Source organism: Canis aureus, chromosome 17, assembly GCF_053574225.1.
Source record: "Canis aureus isolate CA01 chromosome 17, VMU_Caureus_v.1.0, whole genome shotgun sequence".
NCBI lineage: Eukaryota > Metazoa > Chordata > Mammalia > Carnivora > Canidae > Canis > Canis aureus.
Genome location: NC_135627.1, coordinates 44498505 through 44509347, shown reverse-complemented (window position 1 = coordinate 44509347; position 10843 = coordinate 44498505). Strand labels below are relative to the sequence as shown.

Genomic DNA, 10843 nt, shown 5'->3' with positions numbered 1-10843 from the left:
TATTTATTTATTTATTTATTTATTTATTTATTTACTTATTTATTTATTTATTTATTTTTTTTATTGGTGTTCAATTTACTAACATACAGAATAACACCCAGTGCCCGTCACCCATTCACTCCCACCCCCCGCCCTCCTCCCCTTCTACCACCCCTAGTTCGTTTCCCAGAGTTAGCAGTCTTTATGTTCTGTCTCCCTTTCTGATATTTCCCACACATTTCTTCTCCCTTCCCTTATTTTCCCTTTCACTATTATTTATATTCCCCAAATGAATGAGAACATATAATGTTTGTCCTTCTCCGACTGACTTACTTCACTCAGCATAATACCCTCCAGTTCCATCCACGTTGAAGCAAATGGTGGGTATTTGTCATTTCTAATAGCTGAGTAATATTCCATTGTATACATAAACCACATCTTCTTTATCCATTCATCTTTCGTTGGACACCGAGGCTCCTTCCACAGTTTGGCTATCGTGGCCATTGCTGCTAGAAACATCGGGGTGCAGGTGTCCCAGCGTTTCATTGCATTTGTATCTTTGGGGTAAATCCCCAACAGTGCAATTGCTGGGTCGTAGGGCAGGTATATTTTTAACTGTTTGAGGAACCTCCACACAGTTTTCCACAGTGGCTGCACCAGTTCACATTCCCACCAACAGTGTAAGAGGGTTCCCTTTTCTCCACATCCTCTCCAACATTTGTTGTTTCCTGCCTTGTTAATTTTTCCCATTCTCACTGGTGTGAGGTGGTATCTCATTGTGGTTTTGATTTGTATTTCCCTGATGGCAAGTGATGCAGAGCATTTTCCAATGTGTATGTTGGCCATGTCTATGTCTTCTTCTGTGAGATTTCTGTTCATGTCTTTTGCCCATTTCATGATTGGATTGTTTGTTTCTTTGGTGTTGAGTTTAATAAGTTCTTTATAGATCTTGGAAACTAGCCCTTTATCTGATATGTCATTTGCAAATATCTTCTCCCATTCTGTAGGTTGTCTTTGAGTTTTGTTGACTGTATCCTTTGCTGTGCAAAAGCTTCTTATCTTGATGAAGTCCCAATAGTTCATTTTTGCTTTTGTTTCTTTTGCCTTCGTGGATGTGTCTTGCAAGAAGTTACTATGGCCGAGTTCAAAAAGGGTGTTGCCTGTGTTCTTCTCTAGGATTTTGATGGAATCTTGTCTCACATTTAGATCTTTCATCCATTTTGAGTTTATCTTTGTGTATGGTGAAAGAGAGTGGTCTAGTTTCATTCTTCTGCATGTGGATGTCCAATTTTCCCAGCACCATTTATTGAAGAGACTGTCTTTCTTCCAATGGGTAGTCTTTCCTCCTTTATCGAATATTAGTTGCCCATAAAGTTCAGGGTCCACTTCTGGATTCTCTACTCTGTTCCACTGATCTATGTGTCTGTTTTTGTGCCAGTACCACACTGTCTTGATGACCACAGCTTTGTAGTACAACCTGAAATCTGGCATTGTGATGCCCCCAGATATGGTTTTCTTTTTTAAAATTCCCCTGGCTATTCGGGGTCTTTTCTGATTCCACACAAATCTTAAAATAATTTGTTCTAACTCTCTGAAGAAAGTCCATGGTATTTTGATAGGGATTGCATTAAACGTGTATATTGCCCTGGGTAACATTGACATTTTCACAATATTAATTCTGCCAATCCATAGTATCATGTCATTTGTAAATAGTGACAGTTTAACTTTTCCTTACCAATGTGGATATCTTTTATTTGTTATTCTTGCTTCATTGCTGTGACTAGTCTTCAAGTACTATGTTGAATAATAATGAAGGAATGATTATTCTTGCCTTGTTCTTGATCTTAGAGGGAAAGTTCTGTTTTTCAACATTGAGTATGACATCAGCAGAGGATGTTTCATATGCGGTCTTTATTATTTGAAGTATGTTCCCTTTAAACCTACTTTGGTGAGAGTTTTTATCATGAATGGGTGTTGAATCTTCTCAAATGCTTTTTCTGTATCTATTGAGGGGATCACATGAATTTGATCTTTTGTTTTGTTGTTTTCATTTATCATATTGATTGATTTGCAAATATTGAACCATAATTGGGCCCTGGAATAAATCCCTTTTAATCATGATGAATGATTCTTTTAATGTATTGTTGAATGTGGGTTGCTAATTTTTTGTTGAGTACTTTTGCAAATATATTCATCAGGGATATTGGTAAGTAGTTTTATTTTTTTATGGTGTCTTTGTCTGGTGTTGGTATCAGGGTAATGCTGGACCTGGAGAGTACATTTGGCAGCTTTCCTTTCTCTTCCGTTTTTTTGGAAGAGTAGAATAAGTATTAATTTGTCTTTATATGTTTGTCTTTAAATTCACTTGTAAATCTATCTGGTCCTGGTTTAATTTCATCACTAATAACCTGTTCAGATTTTCTATTTCTTCCTGGTTTATTTTTGAAGATTATGTGTTTCTAGGAATTTATCTATTTCTTCTAAGATTGTCTAATTTGTTGGCATATTTTTTATAGTATTCTCTTATAATTCTTTATATTTCTGTGGTGTCAGTTGTTACTTCTCTTTCACTTCTTATTTTATTTATTTGAGCTCTTTCTCTTTTTTGCTTGATGATTCTGGCTAAAGGTTTATCAGTCTTATCTTTTCAGAGAACTAACTCTTGATTTCATTGGTTTTCTTCTATGTTTTAAATATCCACGTCATTTATTTCTGCTCTAATCTTTTTTATTTCCTTTCTCCTACTCATCTTAGATTTTGTTTGTTCTTCTTTTTGTATTCCTTAGGGGTAAGATCAGATTGTTTATTTGAACTTTTTCCTGTTTCTTGGGGTAGGCCTATATCACTGTCCTTTTTGATTGAGCTTATGAACAGCCTGTTTTTTTAACCTTTGACATAGTGGTGTTCTTTAAGACATATTTATTAACAGATAAAATAGGGAGGCAAGGAGAGATTATTTGACCCTAAATTTCTAATCAGTGTTTTCAGCAATCATCTTACTTATGTGAGCTAATACAACCATTTGCTGGGCAATCTAGGATTTCCTAGATTTTAGATGAACATATTAGAGTTGCTGTGACCATCATTCCAGAGGAACAGAAGGTCTGGGTAGAGTCTCTTATGGGAAAAATGATATCACTGAAATGCTGTGGATGGACTATTGCAGAGGAAAGTCAGGGCCATGCTGTTCAGATATCGTTGAAAGATATCTTTTTGAAAGAAAGGATCACAAGGAGGAAGCTCTGTGTTCTCTCCTGAGCATGAAGCTGTCTTTAGATGTTGCTTCTGCAACTGCCTATTGCCATTGATGATTGTACTTTTCCTCCTTTGGAGGAGTTAAGAGGAAGAGGAGACAGTCTGAGTGGTTTCTATTAAAAAAAGAAAATAAAAAAAGAAAGAATGGAAAGATTAGCTAGCTAATATTAATTAGAAAATTGCCATGGTAACAGAAATAGAAATATGGGTTGTCTTGAGCCTATCAGTGGAGCTGTTGATGGAGATAACAATGATAATAAAATGTTTTTTGAGAGAATGTACTTGCTGCACATCAGGTTTTGTTGCTCATTGCAAAAACATAGGATGTCAAGGAGCCTAGTTTTCTGTTTTGTTGTTGTTGTTGTTGTTCTACATATCTGTATGCATTTTAGTAAGTCAGTTAACTTTTTATAAATTATTTTCTTCCTTTAGTTAGTTGGGAGAAAAGTATCTGATCTCCCTATTTCACAAATTCATTTATTAGAAAAAAAAATGAAGGTTCTAAAAATGTTCTAAAAATCTAAAGCACTATTTTCATTGATATATTCTTATATGGGAGAGGCCATCTTATTGAAATTTGACCACTGTTACTAGATAGTCACGTTAACACTGAAGTTCACAGTAAGTCCTGCACAATTCATTCTGAAAAGGTTAGGAGAATACTGATGAGTGCTTATTGTTGAGCTTGGAAGTTAATAACACGCTAAAACCTGCTATTAACACTTCAAAAACTGCAAAAATGTATACTTGGCAATAGGTTTTGGCCAGTTGACATTCAGTTATTTTCAGCTGGCTGAACATGGCTAAATTTTTAACTTCATATATTTTTCTAAATTAAAACAATTCTTGAATGTTTTTAATCAAGATCATAGTTAGTCTTTTATTTCAACTAGTCCAATTAGCTAATGGAGCATACTCTAGCAGTAGGATGACTGATCAGATAACAAAATGATAGGAAGGTAAAAATATATTTCCTAGCAATTATTCCATCAGATATTTTAATCCTTACTAGATACTTTTAGATATGCATGTCTGAGTGACTATTTCAGATTAATAATTGCTTCATTTTTACATTATTTTGACATCAAACAGACTATTTTTGAAGATGATTTGCATTGTCTTGATGACATTGCTACTAGTTCAAAGTATGTTAGTATTATTCTGATCTTACAATTGCTATAAAATATAATTTAATGTCATGATTCTGTATTGCATTAGTATATATTTTTGATTCATAAAATAATTCTAAGAACAATAATGAGAAAGTGAAAAAGTTTAATTTTTCAAGGATTTCATTATTCAGAAATACTAATGAACATGGCTGTTAGCCAAATTCTTGCTTCAAGACCTGTATAGTAGTATTAAATCATAGCTAAAAACTTAAAATAATATTTGTAGTAATAAGCATGTAAGTAATTAGTTTTATATATTCGAAATTTCATTCTAATAAAAATCATTTAAATCATTTATCTGTATGGACTCCCTTCTTTCTTTTTATGAAAAAGAAAAGTCTTTTATTTGTTTTTTCTATATTATTACAGGTACAAGTGGTGGCAACACTCTTGAACCTGTGGAGAACTGTGGTCACACCTGTTGTGGGGCATCTACTGAGATGGTTTCATGACACACAGGTGACCAGGCCCCACCCAGGACAAAGTTCTACTCTGCATCAGGATGTCACCTTCTTATAGGTAATGTGAAGATGCTGAGTCATGGGTTGGGTAGTAGTTGCCATGGAGACTGACTGTTCAAGTTTGCCTTCAACCTGAATTTTCACGTTATCTGACCCACATGGAGCTCCTTGGCAAAGGCAGCCTGATGATGGAGTGGGATGCCAAGCACAGCTCCTACTGGTTCACTTCACCCTCCACCTCTATAGTACCTGAGTTCTGGGTACTAAAGGCCTTCTTGTTGGTGTCAGTCTTCAGGTGGATGAAGCTACACTCCCTATGCATGGTTTATATGTCAGGGTGGAAGGCATCAAATCAGAAGTTCTACATGGACTGGCCCACATTGGAGTGTGTACCTCTCCTAGTTACTAGAAGAGTTGTAGCATCAGGTAGGTCCTGGTGGATGGATCTGGCATCCAGATACTGACCATCAGGACAGTGACTCCCATCACTGGGTTCATCTTGGGGGGTCCACAGCTAGGGGCAGCAGGCTGCTCAGTAAGTACTCACTTAAGCAGCTCCAGCTTCTCCTGAAGCTTGTGCACCTGGCTGTTAGATTGGCTGACCCTCTGTGACAGGGTCTTCTGCTCGTCATTCTCTACTGCTCCTATAGGCAGCATACTTGGCTCTTGATCCACTGGGTGAAGCAGAAGGAGTGCAGCAAGTTGATGAGTTTGTGGGCTGCCAATGCTGACATGATGATCTTGGTGGTGGACATGGTGCTGGCCATTGCTGTGCTCAGTTCAGCTGAGCACAGTTTGCATGGCTGGCTTTGGCACAGTTTGCATGGCTGGCTTCAGGGTGATGTCTGTCAGAGGAGCAGAGGGGCTCTTGGAGGGCTTCTGAGACATTGCTGTGAACAGCAATGCAGGGGACTCCAAGTTAAGCCCTTATCACACCCCAGCCTAGTCCTGCTGCAGCCAGTTTCTATGTCTTTCAGTCAACAGGCTCTGAGTGTGCTTGGAGAATGAAAGGAGCCAATAAATTTGTATACCTCAGATTATGGGGACAGGTAAACTCATCCATAGAAATAGCACTCTCATCTACCAGGGCCCTTCCCAGGGAGGTGAAGTTCTCACTGCCAGCATCTACAAAAGATGAGTTTGCTTCTCCTTGGCTGCCTGACTCTGTGGTGGCTAGTCTCCTGGAGTTCCTTCCAGAGACTGTTGTGTCTGTTCCTGACAACTTCCTAGGCTGCCCTGGGTGCAATGCTCAGTCCTTTCCCCTTAACACGATTGTTTCAAATGTCTTTTCATATAATTCCCCCACTACATTTTAATGTTGTTGTACTCTCATGTTTCGTTTTGAAATAATTTAAATTTTTTTGGAAGTACAATTAATTCTGCATAAAGTACCTAGATTCTTTTCTATAAAGCTCTTATAAGGATAATTCTATTATATATAATTAATATCAAAATTATAGTCATTTCCTATTACCCTTTTAATCAACATCATCCATAATACAAAACATGTAAGACCTAATTCTACAGTTAAAATCCCCAGTTTAGTCGGAAAGTTGCATCTTGCCATGAACTTAAACAGATGTGGAATTTAAAAAAAGAAAAGGTAAAATTAATTACCAACAAGAGTGAAAATATTTTAACTGGAAAATGTCATAAAGCCATGTGAACTTCAGTGCTTTCTTCTCTCCTCCACATCTAACAAAAATTCAGAAAGTGAGTCATGAAAACAACTAAAATATCAGGCTAAGTCATTTCACAAGTAATTATTTTTTTCTCTCAGTGACTTTGTAAAATTTTTATAATATTTTCATTTTAACCAATAAATTAAGTTTTATTCTTTGGAATCTTTAACATCAAGTAAAAAAATAAAACATTAACTAGAAGATTATAGACTCTCTGGGAAATTGCTTACATGCATTAGTGTTGGAGTTATTCAGAATACAGTGGAAGTTCCATTGAAAATTTCTCCTCAAGGGAATTACCTTATAAGTTCTGTGATTTTACAAGATGGTTCTGGCCCATGGTGAGAAGGATGGTTTGGTTGGGGAAGAGTTTGAGGGAGGGAAATACATGTGTTAGTCTCAACCATCTAGTCAAGAAATATCAAGGCCTAGATCTTCTAGGATGATGATGATGTAAATTGATAGTAGAGATAGTACAACAGAAAATATGGAAGGACTTGGCTACCAATTTATTTGGTAGAATAAATGTTGAGATTATTTTTTTCTCCAATGACATTAGAAGAAGGATAGCTAAAGTATAACCAAGAGAAGCAAAACAGGCTTGAAAGTGGATTATTGGGAGGAAATAATTATTAGGTGGGTAAAAATGGAATTGGAGGCATTGCCAATGTGCAAGATGATAAATAAAAGTATTTAAAGTAATGGTATTAAATAAATTAGGGATTGAATAGAAAGGAAAAGTAAGAAGACTAAAACTTTTCAGAGTTAAGATAAAATCAAAATAGCATGTAGAAAGATAACAAAGGGCAGAACCCTGTAGATGATGGTGCCTTTGGTGACAGAGGAAAAAGGATGGAAAATTGAGGAAAGATAATGCTATTTGTTTAGAGGTAGGCTGAATTTAAAATAATTGTAGTGGATGTTTGAAGATTTAGTGGAAACATGTTAGTATGGCAAACTAAAGGAGAGAGGAGGTGATAAAATAGGAGCAAGAGGAGTAGATTACTTCCTCGAAGAGTTTGGAAGAGAAAATATAGAGGCCTTTTAAGATGTACTGCCTTTTTTGCTGCTTCCTTCGCTCTAGGTTGGGATCAGCATATGTTCCAACTGAAAGGACAAAACTGTGAGGAGGAAACAGTGACAGTCTGAGGAGTAGAGATTAGGAGTACAGAGAATGTGTAGCATTCAGAGCACACAGAGATCTCAGGAAGGGCTTCCATAGCAAAGCTGGTAGGTTTGGGTTTAATCCTTTCAAATTTATTAGGGGTGGATCACAACTCTAGAGAGGACAGAATGGAAGAGGTGCTGCCCATTTTCTCTTCATAACTTCAGATCTATTTTCCCTTGTCTGCACCCTCCCTGTTGGAGGAGGGCAGGGACAGATAGTTCATATGGACCACCTCTGTGGGCCAGTGTAAGGCACCAGCAGGAGATGTCTACAGGTTAGGGGAAGTAAGATGGGCTGTTGATTGCTTGACTCCCTTGCTAGTGTGCAACCAGTTGGCTGAATTCCCCTCAAGCCAGCTGGGGTCTGGCTACCCTCCTCAAGCACTTGACTCTGAATTCTGGTCACTCTAAGATCAAAGGGTTGTGAAGTCTCAGATCAGTTAACAACAACAGCCTATATACTAGCCTCCTGCCCATATCTCTAGGAAATAATTCCCGTACTAATCTTTCCTCACATTTTCCAATTTTGAATGTGTCATCTGTTTTATATAATATTATAATAAATAAATACAGTGTTAGTATTAGAAAAAAAAACAAGAGGAAGGAGCAGCAAATCTACAAAATGTCTTGAGTACAGTGAGTCAGAGCGTGGATTCTGGATGAGATGAATATAGGAGAGGAAAGTTTTGTTTAGGGAAGCTTGTCAGAAATCAGTTCCTTTGGGTAGTATTTAGGCTATTTTTCATAAAAATTCTGTCATCTTGTAGCCTTTACATATATTCACATAATTATTGACTTAGAACTTGAATTTTGAGACTTAAATGATCATATGTGGTTTAAAAAAACAGCAGTCACAAACCTCCCATGGTTTACATAGCCCTAATATAAAGGGGTTGTAAAATTTAAACAAAATAAAACACTCCTAGTCTAGAAACCCTCTCCTGCCATAGAGATTTTTACTCTAATGTGGGTTTTGGCCAAATTTTTTTTTTTTTTTTTGGTTTTGGCCAAATTATCATAAATTATATCACCTTTGAACCAGGCTAAGCTTAATAAGTCATTAAGCAAATATTTATCAAGTACAATCATGGCCTTGGAGGTAATAGAAAGTAAGATAGAAAATGTCTCTATACCTGTGAGACTTTTAGCCTAATTGAAAGAAGGATAACAAATAGTAAATGGATAAATTAGGTAATTTTAGCTAGTGTTGAATTCTACGAAGAAAAGAACCCAGGGAATATGATGCTTAAAGAAGATTTTGCCAACACCAGAGCTGAGGTCTAAAGGAAAATAAAGTATGAACCTTGCACACATCCTGTGCTTTAAGAAAAGAGAAGAGCTTAGCACGAAGTGCCATGTCAGTAAGACTTTGGTGTGCTAGAGAAGCAAGAAGGCCATTTTGTTGCCAGAGCACTAAGCATTAGGAGACAAATCCAGAAAAACATTTGGGGACAGGTCACCATGACCATTTAGGTCTTGGTAAGAGGTTTGGAATGTATTATAACTGTACAGAAATCTCCTGAAGGGTTCAGGCACAGTGGTGTATTATTTACTTTAATTTTTAAATATATTTTTTCTGCTGCTATGGGAAGCACAAATTGTAGGCAAACAAGAGCAGAAGCAGAGACCCAATGAAGTTATTTGCAATACTATCAGTAATAATGTTATTTGAATGTTTACTCTTGTAAAGCACAGCATTATCTCATTTAACCTCCAAACAGCCAATTTTTTAAAAGACATTTTTAAATTTAAGAGTGAGGGAGGTTGAGGAGGGGCAGAAAGTCTCAAGCAGACTGCACTGAGACTAGAGCCTGATGTAGAGCTTGATCTCATGACCCTGAGATCATGACCTGAGCTGAAACCAAGAGTTGGGTGCTCAACTGACTGCACCATTCAGGTGCCCCCAAACAGCTTATGTTTTAGGTTACTATTATTGCAGTTTGGAAATGAAGCCATGCATGAGCAGTAACCTCTTTGATATCAGTTATAGCACCTTCTTGCTAGATACGTCTCCTAAAGCAAGGGAAACAAAAGCAAAATTGAACTATTGGGATTTTATCAAGATAAAGTTGCACAGTGAAGAAACAGTCAAAACTAAAAGGCAACCTTTGGAATGGGAGAAGATATTTGCAGATGATATACCTAATAAAGGGTTAGTATCCAAAATATATAAAGAACTTATGAAACTCAACACCCAAAAACCAATAACCCAATTAAAAAATGGGCAAAAGACATTTCCAAAGAAGACATATAGATTGTAAACAGACACATGAAAGATGCCCAATATCACTCATCATCAGGGAAATGCAAATAAAAACCATGATGAGATATCACCTCACACCTGTCAGAATAGCTAAAATTCACAACACAAGAAACAATTGGTGTAAATGAGGTTGTGGAGAAAGGGGGACCCTCTTCCACTGTTGGTGGGAATAAAAACTGGTACAGCCACTCTGGAAATCAGTATGGAGATTCCTCAAAAAGTTAAAAATAGAATTACTCTAAAATCCAGCAATTGCACTACTAGGTATTTATCCAAAGAATGCAAAAATACTGATTCAAAGGGGGCACACCCACCCCAATGTTTATAGCAGCATTGTATATAATAGCCAAATTATGGAAGCAGCCCAACTGCCCATTGACTGATGAATGAATAAAGAAGAGACAGTGTGTGTATGTGTGTGTGTGTGTGTATCCAATGGAATATTACTGAGCCATGAAAAGAATGAAATCTTGCCGTTTGCAACAACGTGAAACTAGAGAATATTATGCTAAGCAAAATAAGTCAGAGAAAGACAAATACCATGAGTTCACTCATAGATGGAATTTGAGAAACATATCAGATGAACATGGGGGATAAAGAGAAAAAGGAGAAATCATAAGAGAGCCTTTTAGCTCTAGAGAACAAACTGAGGGTTACTGGAGGGGAGATGAGCAAGGGGATGGGTTAAATGGGTGATAGGGATTAAGGAGGGAACTTGTTTAAATGAGCACTGGGTGTTGTATATAAGTGATGAATCACCAAATTCTACATCTGAAACTAATATTACACTGTACATTAACTAACTGAAATTTAAATAAAAACTTGGGGGAAATAAAGAAATGAAGCCATGGAGGTACAGAGGAA

The 10843-nt window shown here is 36.8% G+C and overlaps 1 non-coding gene and 1 pseudogene across 1 annotated transcript; one reads left to right on the top strand and one right to left on the bottom strand.

The window, feature by feature from the left end:
- The first annotated feature begins 3132 nt into the window (after positions 1 to 3132).
- On the top strand, positions 3133 to 3345 carry LOC144288171 (small nucleolar RNA U3). The gene has a single exon (XR_013356153.1). It is a non-coding gene; the product is annotated as a small nucleolar RNA U3 (small nucleolar RNA).
- A 1558-nt stretch (positions 3346 to 4903) lies between these two features.
- On the bottom strand, positions 4904 to 5755 carry LOC144287637 (peroxynitrite isomerase THAP4 pseudogene; annotated as a pseudogene).
- Between the last annotated feature and the right edge of the window lie 5088 nt (positions 5756 to 10843).